The 25612-nt window shown below is 37.8% G+C and overlaps 1 protein-coding gene across 3 annotated transcripts in view; it reads right to left on the bottom strand.

Moving 5' to 3' along the window:
• The window catches only part of LOC117419941 (synaptotagmin-1), a 197848-nt gene that overhangs the window by 166500 nt on the left and 5736 nt on the right, over positions 1–25612 (bottom strand). Inside the window, exon 1 of one of the 3 annotated variants that reach the window (XM_058985650.1) lies at positions 6759–6777. The exons of the other annotated variants lie outside the window; for them this stretch is intronic. The gene's annotated coding sequence lies outside the window, so the exon portion shown is untranslated. Of the gene's footprint in view, positions 1–6758; positions 6778–25612 lie in introns of those variants that run through there. 3 annotated transcript variants of the gene reach the window in all.

The following is a 25612-nucleotide window of genomic DNA, read 5'->3' as shown; positions in this document are numbered from 1 at the left end:
TTTATTTGCTAGTTTGGTAACACTGTTGCCAGAGAGCCATTGCCTGTCTGATCCTGATAACATCCAATCTTCACAAACAACAGCTGGTACCACTGCTCTTATTACCTGCCTATTATTTAGAGACAAACACAATTACCTGTTGGTCATTTCGAAGAGGGAAAAAAACCTCAGGTGCTGCATTTATTTCCAAAACTTGAACTCCCTTTCAAGTGCATGATGAAGGTATCCTATTCCTACCTCAAGTAGATTTTTTAAAATATTTTTTTGTGGACATCAAATGGTTCAAAATTGGATGGAAGTTCAGAAGGCTGGTGGACAATACAAACCTGTCTTAGTCAGGCTTAGGCTAAGAAAGACAGAAGATGCCAACTTCTGTGCCTTATGCCTAAATGTCCTGTACAAGTGTTGGAAATAATAGGAACACCAGCCATAATAATACTTTTAAATTAATTTTGAACCTGGAAGCACACATGACCTCATTCTTAAATGAATACCGTATCTAATTCCTACAGGGGAATGGAAGTTGAAATCCTTATTAATATTACAAAATGAGAAACAAACTATTTGAGAGTGCCTAAAGGCATACTTTATACAGTATCTTCTACATTTCCCTGATATTACTTTCTTTCCTGTTTAACATCCGATAATGTGTGTTATGTATGATTCTCCATGTTTTTTCCTGCTTTGATAACCATTATTCCAATATAAAGTTGCTTCTGAAAAGACAATTGAAGACTCATTGTGAAGAAAGCATATTAGTAGTGCGCTGTGTAATGAAGCCCATTGGTGAAGCATGCTATATAAAAAAAAAAAAACATTATTTGAGCTATGATTTACAAACAATGTTAATCCTTGTTTTTATCGGTCAATCCTAGCATACCAATATGTGTGTCATTTATTGTTGGCTATCTCATTCTTGTCATTGTTTGTGTCTTTCAGTGGTAGCAGGCAACTGGTCAACTCATGATGGCCATACAATTTAAAATGGACTAACATAGTGTGTGAGCCAGTGTAACCAGAGGTGCTTATTAATTAAGGTGCTAGGATTAAAATTGGTTTGACTCATTTAATTTCTTACTTCTTATTCTTACAGTATTTATACAGATTTACCAATGCATTTAAAAATGAACATGTGCTTTGTCTTTTCTGCCTCCTGAAGTTAATTTACTGGTGTAGTTTTAAACTGCCATTAGGTTTTGTCTATGGTTTGTCCTGTAGAGAATGCACACTGAAATATTTGAAAATGAACGAATTAGAATGTGCAAATATATTTAGGTTTAAAACCCATTTAGCTGGAAGGAACAACAAATATTTTCTAGTTTGCAATATTTTCTAGTTTTACTGTACATGACTCACAAAGCAAGTTTAAGTTGTGTGTTAAGCTTATAAAACATTAGAGGCCAGACGGATCTAATTACATAAAAATCTATAAGGAAAAGCATTTGAAATGGCAGGTCAAGTCGCTAATGCTGCCAAATTCAATACTGAAAGTGGTTATGCTTACATCTTCATTTGAAAACCTTGATCTGAATCTGTTGCTAAGGATTTTAATTTAGAAACAACATTCAGAAGATGGAAACTCGATTGAATGCATTTAACAGTCACCTGTCTTGTTACAGTACTGAGCATGTGTTGCTTTGAGAAAAGAAGTGTTTAGCAAACTTTAATCACATACTAAAGCTAAAAATACAAACCTAATTTGATTTTCCTCATTTAGCTACCCTCTATGTCATCCAGTTTCTTACAGCAATAACAAAACAGCACCCTAAAGCTTAAAGGTATCAGTCCGACCCCTTAGTGATATTCAGTTTATGGAGTCACAGATGTTTCCAGAGACGTTTTCAGTGGACGGATCGATAACCTACTCTCCAGGCACCTATCAAAGTGAAGTAGCGATTATTAGCAGTCATGAATAGAACAAACAATGTTCATTCTCGTATTGCCATGCAGTTGCTTTGCTTGGCGTGTCATTTAAGTCTCTAAGGCAACTGGGCCAGTGATGAGCTCACATCTCGCCTGTCAATGTTATCAATTAGAACCCGCTGTGATTCTTTTAGGATTCAGCAAGTCGCTACCAGGTTCCCAATTAATTCAGATCTTTCAGGCGCCACGTTTGGGCAAGCACATACTTGCTCTAGGTAAGGTGGCAGGTTATGAACACAGCAGGGTTACTTTCAGGAATATAACCACCAACTGTGTGGTAGATGCTGGCAATAATTGTCAATATTGTTGTAAGATGCAGAGAAAGTAAAAGCCCTGTGTTCAAGTCACGGATTGGCTTGTTAAAGGGGAATAGACCAAGCCAAAACACATTTTACAAGTTAAAAATCTAATTTAAGGCATTAATCGGATAGGTGCACTGAATATAATAAACAATATTTGCTTGAGAGATATCTAACCAATTATTTTAATGTTGTTTTTTTGGTTTTTGCTTATTCTATGAATGAATATGTCATACATCCATGCTGCAGACTTGGGCTTCTGCCTCTGGACTAAAGGGACACACTTCACAGAAAGCTGAGCTATACAGGCATTATAACTAGACACTCAGTTGTGTGTGATTATCCCATAACTACATATCACCCACAGAGGTCATTATTAATTTTAACAGTAAGTGAGTCATGTAACAAGGCATACACTTTACCACTTTTGCCACCTTGGAGTCCTTGGTGATCCACTGAAGCCAATATATGAGCAACCAAGCCACAGTGCCAATGAAACTGGTGTTGGCTGGGCACTTACCGGCTGCCACAGAGTCCATAAAAGAACATCTTTTCCACTGAACAAAACAGTCAGACCCACCCACTTAAATGCACTCACATCTCAGCATCATCCAAAACAGACACGCAGCACCTAACATGACATTTCCTGTTACACATGTTAACAGGACTGCCAGGAAATTAGGAAAACCCCATTTTAACTGCTAAGCGCCTTTGCTCTACTTTATGATGATATTACAGTATACAATGTTCATTACATTTATAGAAATTCATGTGAATCAGCCAGAAATGTTTTTAATCAGTGGCATTTAAAAAGTAGAGTCGACTGCTCAGGATTTTAATAAGTAATTAAGCCTTGCAAATTTGCATGGGCATTATGCAATAAGCATGGGATCTTGAAACAAAAAAACAGAGAGAGAAAAGAGAGAGAATGCCACCCTAGAAGTAATTCAAATAATTTCCCTTGCTCCAAAATGGCTAATCAAGCTCTTGTAATTACAGTTAAAATCTTGTTTGTTTAAAATGAGAAATTATGAACAGCCAAAAAGAGTGTGTTTTTTAAAGCTGTGGTGCTGGATAATTTGTTAAAATATTCAAAGTAATTTTGTTTTTGAACAGCCTTTAAGAGAACTGTGAGGATTCTTGGCTGTATCAAGACCCAGCAGAGGCTGGCATGACCTGGGATTTTGCTCCACGGACAGCGGGACAACTAAAGACACAACCTCGAAGTCACTTCAGCCAGCAGTGTCCTTAAAAAAGATACTGGATTCAGAAAGAGAGTTCACAGCAGGAGAGCAAAGTGAACCAGTCACCTGGCTGTGGGGAGACAGATTGTTTTTTGAATTATAGCGGTTGACAGGCGGCAGCTACTGTCAAATAAATTAAAAACAACGATCAAGTTGAACTTTAAACAGATCTTATCTGAACTACAGCTGAGGTTTTGGACAGTGGAAATAATGTGTGTTTAAGTTTAAGTAAGCATTTAAGTAACCAACTTGGCAAAGGTTAAAGTAAAGGTCAACCAGTGCAGGCACATGCAGATGGTCTTTATAATCCCATGGATGAGTGAATGTACAAGTTAAAAATATTCATATAAAATCAAAAGATAATTGGATTATAGATGCAATCCAAAACGTCTATAGGGGGCAAGTAGTGTGTGACAAAAGTTTGGTGAAGATTGGTGCTCACCCGGTATAGTGTGACAGACGGACGGACAAGAGGACGCAATCAGCATGGTTCATTGAATCTATCTGTTACAAACGGCATCACTAAACCTTTAGGGCTGGCTCCACAGACCTCAATTAGCACAGGTTTTGAACTACCGAATGTTGCTTTAGGTACGGTAGTCCAAGACTAGTGTGAATCAGCATTTGTAATAGTTCCGGTGTTAGCACAATGCTCAGTATTATTTATGCATTGATGTGTTTGCTGCATTCAGTGCTGACAGTGGAACCTCAAAGTTACAAGGTTGTTCATGAGTGGTAAATGTCTGTTTAACTGGTAAAATTCTGATCTTTATGGTACTTACAAATAGCCAGGAGCCCTGTTTCTGGTTTCAAGTTTGTTTGGTTGACCAGTCAGTTTGTAAGTGTGTACGGTTGTAAGGAGTTCATAACTTTGTGCTACTGTGGGTTTATTCCGTTCAGGTACTGCAGAAGCATTAAATCCTAACCATTTGAGCAATTCACATTGATTCGTTTACCTCTCAGATCTGCAGTTGGATGTCAAATTTGATAGTAATTCTGCCTGACCACTAGAAATTGAGTTAATTACATTACAATAAAATGCCTTATATTCAATTGCCAATCCACTCATCTACTGTATCTTGTGGGTTTTAAACTGAATGTGAAAAGAATTAACGCCATACTTGTTTTAACATATGGCATTAAACTGATTTGTTATTTGTTTATGAATGAACTATATTATATAGCACCTCAGAAACATCCTACACAATCATTTTGTTAAACCAGACCTGTCAGTATAATAAATAATTTACAGCACTGAGTTAAAATATAATATTTATACACTTTTGTAAAAAATTTTAAAAAATAGCAGCAAACTACTGCTACCTTTGTATGGAAGCCATAAAAACGTAATTCTAAAACAACTGAAAAACACAATTTTATAGAAGTGAAAAAATAAGTTACTTTAGATTTACCCCGGTTTTATGATTAAAGTGATTGAAGTATTCATTATTCTAACAGCAGCATACAATCTGACTAGCTGAACAGCATGCAAAGATTCAAAGCCAGTCGTAATAAAAGATGTTTATCACATCCCATAGTTCCCAAAGGGGGCCTTGTGACATAGTCGCCAATGGAAACACCTCATGGGAGAGGCTGTATGCAAATGAAGTGAATACAACCATGTTACCATACGTACTGCTCCCAATGCTACACAATTAAAAACTGTGAGCATGGTACTTGCTGAGAGTGCTTTACATGTGAATGGCATGTACCCTCTTGGTTTACGGCTGGGTGATATTAACACACAAAAGACAGGAAAGAAAAAGACCAGCCCTTGCATTTTAATACACAAGCAGCTGTAGCTGAGAACTAAATTGGTACGAGTCAAATTAGCAGCATAACATAACAGCAGGGCTCAATATTACAAGTGAATGGTAATTGCATGGGTTCAGTGCATGTTGATCACTCATTATTTTCATCAAGGGGAAATGATGACTTTAAGTCGGGTGAATGAGTATGGTTCTCAACTAATACACAGTTGAGGACTGGTCTGAACATCGTAACACTGGGCTGTGCGAACAGCTTCAGAATTTAAAATAATGAAACAATGCTAATTTGCATGTTCAAAATGTTCAGAGTTTAGAAATGCTCAGATTTTGACAGATTCTCTCAAATAATTGATAGCTTCACTGGTATTATTGATAGCCCTGTAAGATTAATGTGGTATGTCCCTGTACTGAAGCATTAGCAGATCCCAGCTCTGTCAATCTGTAACCACTTTCGCTAGGGAATTACAGCCTTTGCTTTTTCCATTCTTAAATCTATGTTCATGGATGGTCTTTGAATTGAGTTTTATCATTTCATATTACAGTCAGCCCGAGTACCAAGCTGCAAATGTACACTTCCACTGGAGACATTAGAAATGATTCGTCATAGATAATGGTCTGTTTTATATGTTGCCTGAACCTGCTTGTTGAACAAGACACCTTTTTTTAGTTTTAAGTGTGAAAATGGACCAATAAACATTCTTTAATGTTACAATTACTTAGGCAATTCTAATCAGGGTCTGTGAAATGAACCACAGAGAATAGGATAGTAAGCACATTTTAGAAAACAAAATTATATCATTAACAAAGATCAAATCCTCCACTGCCTCACTGTAGATTGATGCTGGCTCTTTCTTTGCTCTTAATGCACCAAGTGCAAGGGCATTCACTGTATCACTCTTCACCCTGATGACCTTGCCTTGTGCCTGGATGGGTTAACACTCGCTGTGATTTATCATTCCATTGTCCTTATATAAGAGGAGTGGAGGAACTCTCCTTCAGAATGAAAATATGTTGAGTTTGTTGGCAGATTCAGGTTTCACTGTATTTATCAAACTGTAATGAAATCGGTGCAGGGGTAAAATAGAAATGCCATTAAAGAAAGAAATGTATGTAGATTGTATGTTTCTTCTATAAAAATGTCAATCTAAGCCACATGCCTATTTTGCCTCTACTCTGAAATGGGATGTCATGGCTCTAAATTCCACTAGATCAAAACTCTTCATTCCCCATACTGTACAAGGAGCCATTCCACTCACTGCAATCTAGACAATTGTTTCATCTCCTGAATGATCATCTCCTTGAAAGAGTTTATCCACCTCAAACCAAATGGTTCATCTGAAGCAAGATCATAGCTTTGTAAAGGCCAGCAGGCTTCCATAATGGTGACATAACTTTGTAGTTTATAAGGGCCCTGTCCCTTCAGCCTTGTTCATTCTGTAACAATAGCAGCCCATTGTGACCATAATGTTTCTTTTTAAAGGACCGGGCAGAACATGGACAATGTAAAAAGGTCAGCTGATTACCTATCAACAATCTGGCATTTTCCTCCAAGAATGTCTCTCCTTCAGAACCTCCCTGCAATTCAGAGGGAACAAGCGTTTATTGCACTATTAGCATTCAAGCCGAATCCCACACATTAGGTTTAGCGCAGAGTATCCCAGGTGGATTGCAGGATTGCTTGAACTCTCTACTCAGTTCATTTTCCACAGCCTGTCAGTTAAATAGAAATAATTCAGGTCAAACCTTAAGTGACACTGGCTTATTTCCGTCACTAGCCAGTCTATTCTCTCAGGGAAGGCAGCAGTATGCTGAACAAATGGATCCATTAGCAGTAAAGAACCTCTTATACAATAATGCAAAATCCTACGCTAAGCAAAAATGCAACTCAAGACTTCTTCAGAACCAACAATAATTTGTTTGAGACAATTTGATAGATTTTCCATTACGTTTCTTGCAATGTGTGATTCAATCCAATCATTACCATGGGAGCTAAATGCAAATGGAAGACATTTTATCCCCAAGGCTACATGTTAATTTCATTCTCAGTTTGCTATACTTTCAGAAAGCTTGAATAGCTTTCCACTCAGACCTACAGACAATAATATTTGTAATGTTACAATTTGTAGGAGTCTTATTATCTATTCTGTCAATTCAACACATCTGAAAAAAAATTAACAATTTGAATTCCATATTAAAGAGCATCACAGCATCTTGCACTCTCAGCCTTCTAAAAATCATCATTCACTGTACGCCACCTGTTATGTTGGATGTTATGATTCTGAAGCATGGGGAGGGGTATGTTTTCATTTCTCATACCCTGAAAGAAACTAATAGTTTTAACACATATTAAACTACCTTGGACTTCTTTGATATTACATCATACTTTATTACAAAATTGTTGACATGGGAAACCTATAACCTTCTAGCGGGTTACATGCTTCTCAAAATCCATCCAATACATGTCCAAGGTTTACACTTGGTTTGCAAAGGGATTGAAAGCATAGAGTGTACCAAAGGGTCACGCCTAGTTTATACTGGGGTTTGATTCTAGTCTTGTTTAAACATGAAGTGTGCAAAGGTTCAAGCAAGCTCATCCCTCTACCTGCTAAATTGTATGTAAACCTCAACCTTTTGTGTTTGGAATGTGTAGAATAATACAGTAACCCCTTGTATAGTTTTGTACCAACAGGTGGAGATTTAGGTTCTATTGAAAAGCAAGCAATAAACATTGCTCCTTGCTGGGTATTGTCATAAAAGCACAATACTGTACATAGAAAGAAGGTTTTATAAACAAAGTGTTCATCTCTTCAGTAGAAAGGTGAAATGCAGAGGAAAACTCCCATAACCCATGCATGTCAATAACGCTGGCTTCTCATTTAACTTTGGGTTAATGGGACTAAAAAGTCAAGGGATTTTCCACGCTATTGAGCCGCTCTACACTACAAAACCTCTTTACTTTTTGTTGGGATCAACATCCCCTAAACTGACCTAGTGAAGTCCCAACATTCTCCAGTCAATTTTGGCCTCTTCCTGATGGCCTTGGCTGGGCCATGCCTCCCATGAGCACAGTATTGGTGTAGGATTGGACGCTCGTCCTGGAACAGGTGGTTGTGCTGTGGCAGTGCAGGTCCTCCGGGTGTTGGTGCTGGCTTGGTAGCTTCTGCTCCCGAATCCATAGCCTCCCAATAGAAATAGCAATAACAAACACGCAGTGCTTGTCTCAAGCTGTAGTGCAGATGCGTTATGAGATCCGCGCATCCTTACCGGGCACACCCCCTCAGCCAATCAGGACCTCCCGATCACCTCAGTGCCGGGTGAGCCCTTCTGCTCAATTGTTCGCTTAGCAATGTGTCTCCTGTTGCGCGTCCCAGCTGCTTCCATAAAGGCACACATGCACTCACGAACCAGCAACAAGGCACTCCCCATCACAGAAGGTTATAACCAAAATTGCTACACCATGGTGAACCAGGATGTGGCCTTCATATTACAAGACCATACTTGGTACATTGCCCCAGTAGCAAACCATGTTAAACTCAAATTTTCAGTGTCAGGCCATAGAGTTTCAGAACATGATTCTATACCACAACCAGTCATTGCGATGCCATGAGTGAAACAATCATTGTCAACAAAGATAGCTTACCAAACATCTAGCTATAGAGTATTCAAATAATATAGAAAATACAAATGCACATTACAAAAATGTATCCCAGCTTCTCAACACCTCCATCTCTTGCTGTGAATCTTTTAATCTCCATAATCATGAAGTTTTCACATATGAATATGAGTCACATATCTCCATGTTGCTTTTTGTTTACTGTTCACCAAATACTGAAATCTAAAATCCCACATCGTCTAAAATAAAATGAGAATTATGTTTTCCCACAAGATGTGAAAACAGCTTTTGATAAACTCTAATGTTATGCTACTTTGTACAGTGCAACAAATCAGTTTTCTATTTTTATTTATTACCAGAGGATTAACTGATATGAAGCTGCAAACAGCCAGACTGCTGTAACATCGCTTCCAGCTAGCATAGCAGAATGTTAAAGAGGTAGACACCTTTCCAGTATGCAGTCTACCTCAAAGGCAATGAATGAAAAGAAAAGGACAACTAAGGAAGGTCAAACTAATCACAACCGTATTACCCTAAAGACTACAGAAATAACAAGCTCCAAGAGAATAATATTTCTTCCCCTGTGATGTAAAAGGACATCTGGCTGCCTGTGTCTAATTTTAGATGCATAAATTCAATGAGACTTGAATCAACTTGACCTGACCCAAAGGGAAGACCATAAGGTGCACACAAGGCAGGTTAGCCTGCTATACATTCTTGCATCCAAAAATCTGTCAGTCATCAGGAAACCATCAATCTGTGAGCCTGCAGGATGTCCAAGGAATAAATAAAAAGCTAAGTAAAAACATCCTCAATAGAATTTATTACCACTTCATTTTAGCATCCTATTTTTCTACCTGCTTCTCATATTACCATGGTCATTAAACGCTGTTGTCCCAACACTTCTAATGGTATTATATTTGAAATCAAATTAAAATAAAAGCAAATGGTACACACAAGGAACCAGGTGGAATTACCATGTAATACCTGGTCTAAACTGCCTTAGCTTTGCTTTTGGTTTGTTCTGCTACGCAGATTGTCTGTAATTAATGTTGATTTTATATTTGTTGTCGAGGGACTCTCTTTGTAGTGCTTAAAAAAACATTACTAGAACAGCCACCCAAGGCTACAACTACATTAAGCATTTCAAACTGCTTGAATATACTGTCGACTAACAACCGACCATATAATAAAAAGCCATGGGAGGAGCAGTGAGAAGCTGAGTTCATTTCTACCCTCTCGAATAAAGTAATTAATGAAAATCAATAATTAAATTGATTAAAACATGTACCCAGTGTTCTCAATACATGACACACCGTGCCATTTCCAAACACATTTTTAATTCTGCTATAACTTTGTAATACATATAGTTCTATTCTAACACCTAAAACCTTCAACTAAAACATAGGGCAGTGTAAAATTGTCCAGGGAGAAAAGATGCTTATCTGTCAATGGTTGCATCACTTTATGGAGGGAATTAGACCCCAATACTGCACAACTCCAAAGAGATTCACTCTTCACAGATAGTCTTCCAAGACTATGAAATGTTATTGACATGAACCAGCTTTCCCCAGGATTCATTTGTTATGCAAGCTGATTGTTTTCAGCTTTTCTGAAGCTCTGGATATTCAGTCTCAAAAGCCAGTATTGTTGCTTGTACAGTATATGTCTCTTATGCAAATACACCTCTATAATATTTTTTTAAGAACAATAGGCAGCTCTGTAGGCATTGTCTCCTCATCTTTGTTCTCTTGGAGGTTTTAAGATTTGGAATTTTAATGAATTTACTATGGTCCAGAAAGTCTATTAGAGTGTGCAAATGATCCATTCTTGTCACACAAAAAGACCTCAAATGTGAAGCGCTTACCAGTTTCATCCTTTTATTTCCAATATTTGTTATTTTATGAAAATTACTGTTTATAATGTTACAACAGCAAGATAAATTCCACCCTGCTGCATAATTACATCTAGTATGCTCTTCTGCACAGTGTTTAGATTCTACTGAAAGAAGGGGCAAGACTCTTGGATTCTCTTTCTTTCTTTTGTTTTTTTTAGACTTTCACCAAAGGAGACAAATATTATACACCTGTCACCAATAACCTGAAAAAGAAGCAATACTAATGACATACTGTCTTCTTCACTGCAAAATCTTTCAAGACTATGCAAGCATATGTGCAAGCAGTACCAGACACATATTCATGAGATTAGTGAGTAAATAACGGGGAAGATGGTGTGCATTTGGGACATGCTAATATATATATATATATATATATATATATATATATATATATATATATATATATATATATAATTGATGGAGGCAATACCAGTAATGTATTTTAAAAAAAATAGGGTTTTAAGTAATCAGTAATGATGGATTTTTCTTGGCTTTAAAAATCTCATATAACAGGTTACTGTCCAAGGTCCTGAAATTCCAATTAATACCATTCCTGCAGAGGTGAAACTCATCTGCTTCTCCACATGTCCATGTATGTATTCTTATATTGCAGTATTTGACTTCCTTTTAGTGTGAGAGGAATCTTATATTTGCACTGGCTTTTATTTTCTGGAATCCCGTGAAGCACCAACTGTCTCTTTCCAGTCATTGCAAGCTGTGCTTTTCAAAAGCTGAAAGCCGTATGTATAAATGCTCTGTATCAGAATGATGCTGCATACAGGCTAATTAACCATCACACTGTCACTCTCCCAAACATGGCAAACAGTCTTGGGGCCACGGTGAAAAGGTAAAGGTACACTTGCTTGTTTTAACAGTTTAACAAGTAACAGTTTTTTTCCAAACAGAATAAATTAACCTCAGTGTTTCCCTATTAAACTTGTATTATGTTGTAAAGTGTACACCATGATGCTTCCTAGGAATAACTAGTATGTTTCAAGTATAGTAAAGCCTAGCGAGAAATAATAAAGGAGTAGTGTAGTCCTGTCCCCCAGACTTCCCTCCTACAATTCTCATATCCTGCATATCCTGAGTTCTGATGCTTTGTTTGTCTGGGACCAGTCAAAGACAGGCCTGCCCGACTTGGGATGAGCTCCTAACAGAAAACATTCTGGATTTGATCTACCAATGTAGGTTTTCATAATCGTTACATCCAGAACTATATTCAAAGCATACCAGGATAATACTTTTCTACCTCCCCACACTCTTCCTTCTTGTTAAATCAAGTCACAAATAACAGATCAAAAAGCCTATTTCTGCAAATATTCTGCATCTACAGATTTTTTCATTAACCTAACCTGTTATTCTCCTTTCGAAAAGAAAATGGCATTTCTACAATAATAAATCTCACCATTTCTGTTGACATCTGTCCTTAAGCAAAAAAAAAATCCTTTCTTCAGGTGTTTTAGTGCTACTGACAAGGACACAAGAACAAAAAGATCGGAGTCCTCAAACATATTCAATTTTTTCTCAGAGTCAATGTGTCCATTCAAATGCAAATATGCAGTTGACACCCTTTCCACCATCAGATACTACTGAGATAAGAAAGTGCACTTTTAAACCATCAATAAATCCACAATTTCAAAGTCTTCCAGGTTTTTAGCTGCCCCGCAGACTGACTCAATGACTGGAAGGAAAGGAAAACACACAATCAGACCTTGACTTCCAGCCTCTTAACAACATAGGCATATCAATCCAGGAGCTGGCCTCCTTGTAACCAAGCCAACTTCAATCACTGTGAGAGAATCACAATACTGTGAAAAATAATACCGTGAGACGTATTGGATACCTAGCAAAAATCCTTGACTGTTGCCTTTTGATGTCCTTGAAGATAACACCGGTTTGCCATTTCATTTTATGGTCTTCTTTGAAAGAATATTACAGTAAATGTGGTCTTTTTTCTTATATATCTTTTTTTAAAGATAATCTGAATATCTTCCTCTTTGGTGGGGGTCATGCTGTAAATCAACAGAAAGACTGCTCCTTCAAGGTGATTGAGAATGAGGTGAAGAAGAAAGTGCATCAAATGGGTAATTTTGTTGGAAGGTATGTACTGTATTTTAAATTGCCTGCTGTTATACGCGAGATACGTATCGTTTGAAAAAAAAAATTGAATTAGATAAAAAAAACTATGCCGTCAGGAATTTGAACTTGACAGCTCTATTCGTTTTGAATATCCTGACCCTATTGAGGGGAGAGAACCTGTGTGTACACAACTACTTTGCTAAAAACTTGTTGTGTCATAGCTGGCATGCTTTCATCACATTTCTTACTGAAGTCTATTGCTATGTTTTACCCATGATAATTGTTTATGAGAGCATTCAAGGGCTAAGTCAGTTTATACTGTATATTTCTCGGGTGTACATGTACTGTATATGGGTATAAACACTATTAAACATAAAGTTTTGTTAAAAGTGCTCAGTGTTTTATACTGTTGGAAAGTGTTTTTATTTAATTATCTCGTTTTCAGAGCCAACAAGCAGATACAGAACCCTCTGCTCAGACTAAATTCTGCTCCCCTGTTTCCTTTTCAAATCAGGGATAACTCCCAGCCCTGTGTCGATGCCCTTCAGTTTTTTCACATTCGCTGGCAGAGTGATGTGTCACTGGTGAAGTGCGGAGAGCTTCTGGATGTCTTCCTACTACTCTAGGCATCTGCAAACAGGGCCCCCCAGAACCTGAACTTCAAAGGGAATGACTGTCACAGCTCACTGTGACATTGCCACCTAAAGGCTCTTCCTGAAGCTCTCAACTGCAACACTTAATTTAGCATCAACCATCTGCCCACATAAAAAACATACTTAATCATAAACAAGAAAAATGCAGTTCTTCAGCAGTGAACAGGTGTTGTGTGTGTGTTGTCTGGGGAGCAAAACAGGGAGCAGCAGATAAATATTTTTCTTTACAATAATAGTAAGGTCTGATTAATGGTGCCAGTCTACATGTATTGGAGACAAGATTCATCCAAGTAGCAACTGACCAGGATATACCAAAAATCTCCCACTTTGCAATCTGTTATTCATTATAATTCCTTGGAAATTTAATTCAAAGTCTACAAGTATGGACAAAAATTTTGCATCACCTAGAATTTTATGATTGAGACAAAGTTAAAAAATAAAACAACTGTATGAACATAATTTAGATCTTTTATTTAACATCATGTACTCAAATAAGCTACACATTGATATCTCAAAAGTCTTCCAGAAGCCACAATAGTAGTACAGCATTTTATGTTAGATTTCGAAATGTCCTATTTTTCAATTTTTTGTTATTTTTTTGTTAAACTACAAAGCGATAATTCAGTATGTTACTGTAAGATTATTCAGCAGGTTTCATTCGACTTTATGAAGCAACATTTGTTAATTGTATAGGCTGATGCCATAGGCGGCGTGTGAGTCTTTCGTTTGGGGAGGCTATTCCACACTTTTCCCCCTGCATTTATTGAACCCAATGATGTACAGTAAGATACACACACATACAGATTCATTTTCCTGCGTCTTTTTGAGAACTTGTACTGTATAATAGTTTATAGCACAAAACAGAGTTCGAAACCACACAGGGATGCTACATATACTGTATATATTTGACATAAGGCAGCCAAATAAATGAAGTTTAACATAGCACTAGCTTGTACTTTAAAACATGTTATGCCTATTTAAGCAAATTAGAAAAACAAGGATAACAAGCCGCACTGTTTTTTAAAACCTTTAAATTCATTAACCTGTTCTGCAGTCGTACAGTACCTACACCAACTTCGAACACCATTTCCATCACTTCACACCAATTTAAATCAATTATTAATACTGACTATTAAGCTTCTAAACACGCACTTACTATCATACTTATAATCAAGGGGAATTCAACTTATTTCATAAGGTGTATTTGCAAAATAAATAACTGCACTCTTACCGTAAACTTTCGAATATCCATATGGAGCTCAGATCGGCAGGAAGAATGGACGTTAAACCAGCCAAGCATTGTCGCCTCCAATGCCATTGAAATTCAACTAAATCCTGTATCTGTACTACAGTGTTGATTTTTATATCCCAGCTGCCCTAGTGGTCTGGCGGTTGCGCAGAAATATGTTTCTTATGCATGCCGCCTATGGCTGATGCATAAACGTTTGCCATAGCTGTATAACCAAGGTCTAACTCAAAGGTTTAGAATGAAGAGTACACAACAACTGCCACCTGGCTCCAAAACAGAAATCTGAGCCCAAAAGAAGTCACCCTAAATTTTGGAAAAAGGCTGGTGCGTTTCCATCAGTGCTCCTGGCATATCTCTGAGAAAGGCTGGTGCGTTTCCATCAGTGCTACTGGCATATCTCTGAACGCTTGTGAAACTAAAACAATAAGTCAAGTAAATGTCAAAGGGGCTTTGCTGAAGTAAATTACAGTCAGCAGTAAACAATACATTCATGTCTGCAGGCTACAATAAGCTACTGAGAATGAAAAGGCTAGGGCCATCACCTGGAAAATATCAATTAGCTATAGATAAATTTACTTTGTGTTTAGATGTTTAAAACTGACATGCCTTTTACTGTACTATACTGGTATATTCATAATTCAAGACAACTCTCACAACTGCAATTAATTAGAAATTAATTTATTGTGCATGTTACGTGTAAACTGTAGCCTTAAACTGATTTGGGCAAAGGCACTGTTGTCTTGCCACTGGATGAGGCAATTGAGAACCACAACTTTGTATTGGAGATAATCACAATTGCAGAGGTGTGGTGAGGGTGAGGTCATATTTAAAGCAAAGCAAATCAAATGAAGAGAAAGGTAGGTTACTTGGCTTACATTTATAATTGATTGGTTAATTGGGGGAACTGTCCATATAAACAATACAGTGTTTGTGTGCGTGTGTTTATACAGTGTACCCAAGAAACTGACAGCCTGCCAATACTGAATTTTTAAGTACTGTAAGTTGAACATAACTCTGCTCCATGGAGATGATACATGACTGTTCTCCAAGCAGAATGGTCAATATGTCAGCCCAGGACAAATTGCTAGAGAGAGCCAAAACAGCCTGTCCCCATACTTTGGCCTGTCCATAGTAAATCCAGACAGTTAATTGCTAACATTTTGTGGGAAAGATGGACAGGTAATAAAAAAGGCCAGCCTTTCAAATGACCATGAAATTTCTACACCGGAAATTTTACATTAACAGACCATTATACAGAATATGGACTGTGTTGCCAAACAGATTTGCACTACTGCAATTATTGTACATGTGATACTGGCTATTATTGGTATTTCGCTAGTCACCCTTCTATTATTTTTTGTTGTAATAATGGACTTCTTTTAAATTGCGAGGATGAATAATAATAGGTTGAAAAACCTCTTTTTAGTGATTACTGTTATTTATGTCCTGATAAACATCATTTATTCTATGAAGTCTATAGTATACAGCAGCTTGGGATGATTTTATTTTGGCAAGCATTGAGTTCCCCTGTTGAACGCTTTCCTTCTGCCTTTTTGACATGAGAAACTTGTATCCCCATTAATCTCAATTACCATTTCCAGTTTCGCCAAATATTTGTTTACAGTATTTTGGTTTAAATATAGCTGATACAGTATAAGTAAAAAACTAAATAACATAAATAAATAACAGAACATGTTTTTGAAGTTAATACCGCAAGTTTTTTTTCTTTCTTTTGTAGTGTGTTTTATAATTAATTTTCTGCCACAGAATCACCATTCAGCAGTTTATTTTCATTCAGCCATTTTTATCTTGTTGTTTAGGAGTGATGTAAACCAATCACATGACAGACTGAGACTATTGCCCGGTGGTGTAAGGATGTGAGGGCAATAGTTACATCTATTGTTGCTCCTATGATGATGTTTTAACTAATCACAGGCCAGAATTTCCATATATGAATCTTTAACCATACTGCCTACCTTGCCTCTTTGGTGATTTCTATGTATGTAACAATTCTATTAATAGTAAATATTCTTGGATGATTGTCAGAAAAGCCTTATAATGGCCTACAGCTGGCTTGAAGAATGGAATATGATAGTTCACGCTACGCCCTTCATAGAAAATAAAACAAATCATTTGATTCTCATCCACAGTTCTTTCTGTAGCATTGTATATACTTGAAACTTGATTAGGCAACGTGACTTTTACATTGGCTCTGGAAAAAAATATCTAATTTGAGTCCATGCGTCATGGATTAAACAGATCAGATTTGTCATTAGTATTATTCATGGAGTTTACTTATGTCATAAACTGCATGCTAAAGCCAGGTGGCCTTGCTGAATTTAAAGTACGTTCATTTAAAAAGTGTTGCCGAGCCATCTACCTTTGCAGCTACCATCAGAATGGAATTGTTTGATAACGGCATGTCCATTGTGATACATTATCTTCTATAATTAATAATTTTAATCAGCAAGCAGGACAAAACCTGGGGATGTTCCTTGCATGTTGCCTACAACTTGAACATCGCCCAGAATCATCGCACACAGTATTCCTCTGCTAATCTCTTGCGAATGTTGACTCTCTGCTCATAACTTTATGTCACATCACCATAATACCCAGCCTTCTTTACAACTCATTTTTATTCATTTGTTTTATCACATCCACACAGACTGCTACTAATCTTGTGGCCTGTCATTTACTGGATTATGTGAAACCCTAACATCTATCCCACAAGCAGATAGAGAGCCCAGCAGCCATATGGATATGAGCAAATTAATTTGAAAAATGTTTTTTTTTTTCTTTCGTTGTTTCTCCTTTAGTGATCAGAAACATTCTACAGCAATGACAGAAGTTGCTGCAAAATGGAACTGGGCAATATTAAACATCTGCTCTGTTTTTAATACAATTATTTAATTAAAAAACTAAAATCTGGGGCTCCCGAGTGGCGCATCCAGTAAAAGCACTCGCTAAAGTGCAGGATGCGCTCTATAGCCTGGACGTCGCGAGTTCGAGTCCAGGCTATTCCACAGCCGACCGTGAACGGGAGCTCCCAGGGGGCGGCGCTCAATTGGCCGAGCGTCGCCCGGGGGGAGGGAGGGTTAGGTTGGCCAGGGTGTCCTCGGCTCACCGCGCACCTGCGACCCCTGTAGTCTGGGTGGGCTCCTGCAGGCTTGCCTGTAAGCTGCCCAGAGCTGCATTGTCCTCCGATGCTGTAGCTCTGAGGTGGCTGCACGGTGAGTCTGCAGAGTGTAAAGAAGCGGGCGGCTGACGGCACACGCTTCGGAGGACAGCGTGTGTTCATCTTCGCCCCTCCTGAGTCAGCGCAGGGATGGTAGCGGTGAGCTGAGCCTAAAAATAATTGGGCATTTCAAATTGGGGAGAAAATAATAAAAAAAACAAATTGACAATGACTAAATTATTTTAAAAAAACAAAAAAAAACAACTAAAATCTGGTAAATTAAATTTGTAAATATTACCTTGAATGCTGTAGCTTTTCTCAGTTTTTCTCTGAAAGAACCACATTTTAAGGGACTTTTTTTTTTTTTCAAACTACAGCAATAGTTTCAGCATTTGCAACTGAATCTTGTTTTTAAGTTTGACCCATGCTGTGCCTCTGATTTCCTGGTTGCTGATGAAAAATGGGAGTGTATATAACGAGGCATATATAAAACTGCAATTACATTGTAATAACTGTGCAACTACCAAGGGTTCTTACATGGTAACTGCTGGTGTAATTAGCATGTAATTACATAACTGATTACATTTTTTTTGTAAAGCTCTTTCTATGTATTGCACAGCAGTTTCCATGCAAGAGAAATACCTTTGGTAAATGCCCAGCTATTACAATCAACTCAAGTGTGATGTTCATGAAACTGTTCAGCTGTTGGTTTGTTTTAATATACGGCAGTCTAGAAATGTATCACGGATATCAATGTATTTAAATCACCAAAACAGATTCAGTAATTGTCCTACAAAGGCCATCAACATTTGAATAGTTGCATTAACAAAACAAGACTAGGTGCTATACAGAGCAGGAGACAAATGGGGTGGTGCAGTGGAAAAACATCTAAACCGTGTTCCTTTTGCATCATTCAATACAAGTGGCTGGGCACTTGAGAAGGTCAATTCATGCAATTTCAAGTACACGTCAATCTGCTTTGTTTCATTCTAAAGATGCGCTGTGATCTGTTCACAGAAGTATGCATACATTTAATTTACCAGGATAGAGAACCTAGGTGTGAAATGGAAGCTGCAACGAGGAGCTGGGTTAGGAAATCAACATTCAGGTTAGAGCTAGGGTTACAATCAGGAGAAAGGTTTAATGATAGGATGTTTGACAAAAATGAAGCCTTGTATATACAGTGCACTTTTTAATCTTGAATTTAGATATTCTAAATGAAAACAGTTAAAGTTTGAAATACACTACATTTCCCCAAACTGTGCAACATGAAGGTGGGATATAGCGTCATGTGACTCTGGAACATAGGCTAAATCTAGGTACAACGTCTGAGAAATCGAGACATTTGGCGCATCTTACAGACAGGAACGTTCGTAAGCATTACTTTTTAAAAAAAATATTTATCTAAAATAGAGCGTGCCATATTTAAGAGTTTCTCATTTCACAGTGGTAACCCCAGTTGGTCTTTTTTATGACGCTATCTGTTTCTGAAACACATGAAGCATACTGTGATTAAAAAGGAGACAGAATCTGGTAAACACTTTTCAAAACGAAAGAGGTAATGCAATGATGGCTCTTTATCTCTTACATGCTGGGGAAATACAATGGGATATGTATTAGCTGGTTGAGCCTGTTGCGCGTACAGACTATTTTTAAGAAAATCTTTTTTTTTTATTATTCAGCTTTTACTCCCTATGGCTTTGACACAGGTGTATATTGCCCAGAGGGAAAACAGCATAGACTTACAACGACTGTGCCATTTCAGTAGAATGAAATGAAACTTAGTAATAAGGCAAGTGCTTCAAAGAGAAGTCGTTTGTCAGTGTAAAAAGAAGACACTGAAAAAGATATCTTGTTTGAAAACTTTGATCTAATGTTTTATTACTTATGAGTAAAACTCTTTATATCTTTGTGAACAGGATGATGTGTGTGGTGATGTCAGATCAGGAAGTAATTGCAGCACAACACAGCAGACTAGGGTTTAAACAGAGCTGCTACAGCGCTCAGCTTTTTATTAACAAAAGCAAATAAAAGATTTAAACAAAAACACAAAACACTTTGTAAAATAAAATGGCGCAGTGGCCAAAACAAATAGACAGACAAACAGAACAAACAAGTATCGTGCTGGTCCTCTAGCACGAAGTAGCAATTGTTATAATTATTTTCTCTCTCTCTCTATCGTACCTCCTCACTGTACACACAACCCAGAGTGAGTGCTTTGTGCCTCTATATATACAGCTGTGCCGAGATTCAATTACTAATTAATCATTCACTTGAATCTCAGCACGTGAACTAATTTGTGCAATCCCGTGCTCATATACTATTACATACTTTATCTGCACATGAAGTGATTGTGCAATCCCTGTGCTTAAATACAATTACATATTTTAAATCACTCCTGTTACACAGACCCATTTATATCCCGTGCAACAATACATATACACCAACATTAACACACCACACACAACATATAACACAAAATACACACAGGGGAGGGGCACACTGCCACAGTCTTACTTACGGTTTAGTGTTTTAAAGTCATGGATGAACTGCTCCATATTATTAACAAGTTAATTTGTTCATGTTGCCAAATGAGAATACAGAGGAAAATAAACCCTAATGCTTACAGAGACAAAGAGTATTAATAGAATAAGTAAGTCAGGGCCGTCTTTACTCCCCTTTACAGAGTGAATCAATAATACTGGAAGCTGCAATCTTCCAATTGCAAAAGGAAAGAAGAGATCTGTACATCTAAAAGGAAGAATCTCTTCATTGGAAGACTGAAAGCTCAAGGCCTTTATGGTTAGGCTAATTAAAAAGACTCCTGTGGACGTGACAGAGGGTAGTTTCTTATAATGACACCTACAGTAGCAGAAGAAAATATAAAATATGTAAAAAAAATAAAATAATAATTTGGTCCGAGGTCATGAGTCAAAGGAACAACCTTAATGAAATACATACATTTTCAAGACTTGTACATGTTAAAAACTGAAGGACGATATGGTCTTGGACTACATGGTTTGTATTAGCTGCTACTCTAAGAGTACTCATCCCCACAGAGAGAGAGAGTAATGCTCACAATAACAATATTGTTATTATTTAATTCTTTAGCAGGCGCCTTTATCCAAATCGACTTACAGAAAATTTAACAAAATATAAAAGTATATAAATTACAGGCAATAGAAATGCAAAGCAAAGACATATATACAATATATACAAAATAAATATAAAGGAAGACATACAGAAAGATAAATAAATAGGAATTTACAAATACAGATTGAATGAGAGAGTTTTGAGAAGACAGCGAAAAGCAGTAAAAGACTGAACAGTCCTGAGGATAACCGTTAGCTGGTTCCACCACAGGTGGGACAAGGGAAGAGAAGGAGTGAGCACGGGAGGAAGGAGAGTGAAGAGAAGGCATATCAAGTCGGCCACTAGAGGATGAGCGGAGAGGGCGAGAGTGAGTATAAAGAGGGATTGGAGATAGGAAGGGGCAGTATGATGAATAGAGCAATAGGCAAGAGCAAGGGTCTTAAATTGGATGCAAGCAGAGATAGGTAGTCAGTGGAGAGTGTGAAGCAGAGGGGTAGAGTGAGAGTGGCGGGGTTGGGAGAATACCAGGTGAGCAGCAGAATTTTGAGTAAGTTGAAGAGGGCGAATAGACGAAGCAGGGAAACCATCGAGGAGAGAGTTACAATAATCCAACCTAGAAAGAACAAGAGCTTGGACCAGGAGTTGAGTGTAATAAGTAGACAGAAAAGAGCGGATTCTATAGATGTTGTTAATAAAGAAATGACAAGTATGTGTTAGTGAAGAGATGCGTTGAAAATAGGAGAGGGAAGGGTCCAAAATAACACCTAGGTTTCTTGCAGAAGGAGAAAGATTGATAGCATCAAGGGAGACTGAGATAGAGAGTTCAGAGGAGAGAGGAGAAGTAAAGGGGGTTGGATTTAGAAAGGTTGAGTTTAAGGTGATGTGAATGTGTCCAAGATGAGCTTGAGAGAGACAATCTGAAATGCGAGAGGAGATATGGGAGTCAAAGGAAGGAAAAGAGAGAAAGATCTGAGCATATAGGTGATATGAGAACCCAAAAGAGGAGATAAGAGTAACTAGTGAGCAGGTATAATGGATTACTATGATGGTTATTTTTCTCATATTAGAACAACATAGGCCGGATTTCCACGCAGCTTAGAAAGTCGTCACTCTCTCCACAGTCACTATTTATGTGGCGCAGCAGCAGCATACACCACACACATGCCACGCACTATAGGAAGTGCGCACCAAAAACATTGTACGACTATAAAGTTATTTTTTTGCCAGAAGTCGTCCATTATGCATACGAGACGTCAGCAGTGAAATCCCGTTTGTGACAGCTGTAACTGTAGGCTGTGCCAAGGCTTTATTGGCAAGCTTCTTTGACAAAATAAGAAAAAAAAGAGAGTACAAGGGGTTTAGAGAATCCAGTTTAAGAAAGCTGTACGATATCAGCCAAATTTAAGTCAGACAGAAACATTTAAATATAGCATCCCGTATTTTAATATTAATTAGGTTATTTGCATTTGGAACGAGAATTTCTCTGGCTAAAAGAAAACTGCATGGAAACACATACAACCCGAAAGTACTAACACAATCGAGTGAGAAAGAGGTGAGACTTAATGATGAACTTCAGATGACTAACTAATGCTGCACAGGTGCAACATTCTTTTTGGAGGTAACCAGCATTAGGAATACAGTGCTTGGTTGTATAATGCAACTCTAACTAAAAATCTGCTGTAAATCTGCAATCGGCAAATGCAGATTTCCTGTTAAACTACAGCATGGTTAAAGGCATGACATCGTTTTCTCCATATGGCAAAAAGAGAGAAAGGGAACAGTGGGAGTACAAGTTCCCTGGATATTTCTCCTGAAGCCAATTATTATTTGTTTATTTAGCAGACGCCTTTACCCAAGGCGACTTACAGAGACTAGGGTGTGTGAACTATGCATCAGCTGCAGAGTCACTTACAATTACGTCTCACCCAAAAAACAGAGCACAAGGAGGTTAAGTGACTTGCTCAGGGTCACACAATGAGTCAGTGACTGAGGTGGGATTTGTACCGGGGATCTCCTGGTTACAAGCCCATTTCTTTAACTACTGGACCACAGAGCCTCCAATGGTGTGGGAGGGAAGGTGGGTCGTGTCTATTTGCATAAGCTTCATCTGCCATCATTGCATGCTTCCTGTATAGAAAAATCTGTAGAATGATAACATAGAATAAGCAAGAGGATTGGTAACCATGGTTGCAAACAAGGATGTTTGCACCAGAACAGAGTGACAAAGATACTCTTTAGAACATATAGCCAAGCAGGAAAAAAAGCCTGGTCTCGCTGCTGTGCATTAAAAACACATCTCGCCCCCACCTTTCCTCAGATTGAGTACAATACCCATTCTCTGATTGGGGTCGCACCAACATTGCTTCTTGGCTCAAGGAATAGCAGCACTGAGAGGTTGTTAAGAGAGTATCAGAGCCTACAACTTAATTAACTGTATGAAGTAGATTGATGCTGCTAAACCATTGTACTCACAAATTGCAACTGAAGACCTTCTTTGAGCTTATATTACAGTATTATTGTCCAGATTCAGTCATTTTAACAAGTTAAAAATACAAGCTGAGGAAAAACTCTGGGCTGCCAGTGGTAAATGAATGCTGCATTGAGTACAATACATAAGTACAATAATGGCTTAGCATTTCCATTTGAGAGGTAAACCCTGATAATATCACCTACAGTACATGCATCACTGCTTTACTGTCTGAAAGTATCTCTGGAACACAAGGTCTTCTTTCTCTGCACTGAGAAAGAAGACTTGATTTGTCACCTTCCTTGCCGAGATTTGAAATGATTTCAACCCACTTGACTCTTGGTCTGAGGCATCCTGCACCTGAGCTGAGGTAAGCTATAACACATTGCACATTGCACATTGCAACTTACAAAAACATTTGCTGACAGCTTACAAGTCCATTGATGTTAACCACAAAAAATAGGTTTATTGTGATGTAGCATCTAAGTGGAAATGTATATAGACCATGTGGCAAAGTGGTAAGTGGTATGTGCAGGTGCAGGGGTGATGCAGTGCAGTAATGAAACACAGAGAGTTATAATCCAGTTCAGAAATAGTTTTTTTTTAATTTATTTCCAGGTCTGGTGACCAAATAATAATCCCTGGCAATACACAACAATGTGTAGAGCACGGAGTATATAACAACAGGGTTGCAGTCCTAAATAAAAAACAGAAATATCTGTCCCACAATATACTAACACGGTCACCAGTCCTGGGTGATACAAGTTTATTTCGTGACAGTGGTGAAGTGATGTTCCGGTTCAGTGCTGGCCCTTGGCGACAGCTCTGGAAACGTGTTTTAGCCTTCAAACAATGTACAAAAGAAGACGATTACAAACAAACAAAACACAACACTCACGTTTACGGTCCCCGTAATATTTTACCTTCCTCCTCGGTTCTACTCACAAAACCAAGTGAAGGAAGCGATTACAATTCTCCGTCCACCTTATATGCTGTCACGCATGACTCCTTGGTACACGAATGCAGCTGCCTTTACAATCTGTGGCTGCTACATTGTTTTACTTCCGGGTCAATACGTTCTTGCAACGGAGTCTCGCCTTCTTCCAGACTGACCGACTTCCCGACCCGGGAAAAGAACTGTCAGGCCAGCCCGTCCAAAGAAATTGGTCCTCACTGCTTAGCGCCCTCACAGGTCGGGAGGGAGATTTACAACCGATCCATTATATTTCTGTCACAATGGCTATAGTTAATTTATTTGAAGACTTACAGGTTTGTACTCTTTAAATAGTTTTGTACACCTAGCGACTTAAGAACATTACTGCTTTAATACAAGATGAAAGAAAATGTAAATACTTGATTAAGAACTCTTTCAATGGCAAGCAAGAAGAACAATTTTTGTCATGGGACTGGTGTAAATTGGTTGAATTTATTATGGGACAGTATTTATTTATTTATTTTCATTACATTTTTCAGTTTCAGCTGCGCCAGGCTATCTAATTAACAACACAGTAAAACTTGCAATTACTCAAATTATTTTTTTTTTGGATAAGTTTAGAAATTGCTGAAGTTTTAGTTGCTAGCCATAGACTTAAGTATTGTAACTTAGGCAAGTGATGGTGCTGGCTCTCACTTACATAATGACACTTAACTGTTGTAAATGACATATCTCTGTAGGTGGCAACTAGAACTGAAGATCAGCTTCAGACTACAGCACCACAGCACCACAGCACAGACTATGCCGTCAAAAAGTTAAAAAATAAAAAAACGAATTACATAATTTCAGTAATTGCAATAAAATCCACATCGGAATGTTTGAAAACATTACAGGATACGGGTACAAATCTAATATAATTTGACGTTACAGTACTTTAACATTTTGCCGTTACTCTTTAACCAAACTTCAATCACCCAATGTTTTTAGTACTTCCGTTACTAATGCAGTCAAAGACTACTTAGTTATTACACATTTATTAACATGGAATATTAAAATGTGCATTTTTTTAGGTTTTAGGGATGGAGAAGAAGTGTGAAATATTGCTTGAACTATATCTCTGAGTTCACTGCTATATTCCTCATTATGTTCATACATTTTTAAAAGGTCCTGGAGCCTACCTTTGTGACTACATTTGCCCTTTAGTAATAATTAAT

This window comes from Acipenser ruthenus, chromosome 14 (genome assembly GCF_902713425.1).
Source record: "Acipenser ruthenus chromosome 14, fAciRut3.2 maternal haplotype, whole genome shotgun sequence".
Taxonomy (NCBI): domain Eukaryota; kingdom Metazoa; phylum Chordata; class Actinopteri; order Acipenseriformes; family Acipenseridae; genus Acipenser; species Acipenser ruthenus.
Note: the sequence above shows the minus strand (reverse complement) of the source record. Positions and strands in the feature narration are given on the sequence as shown.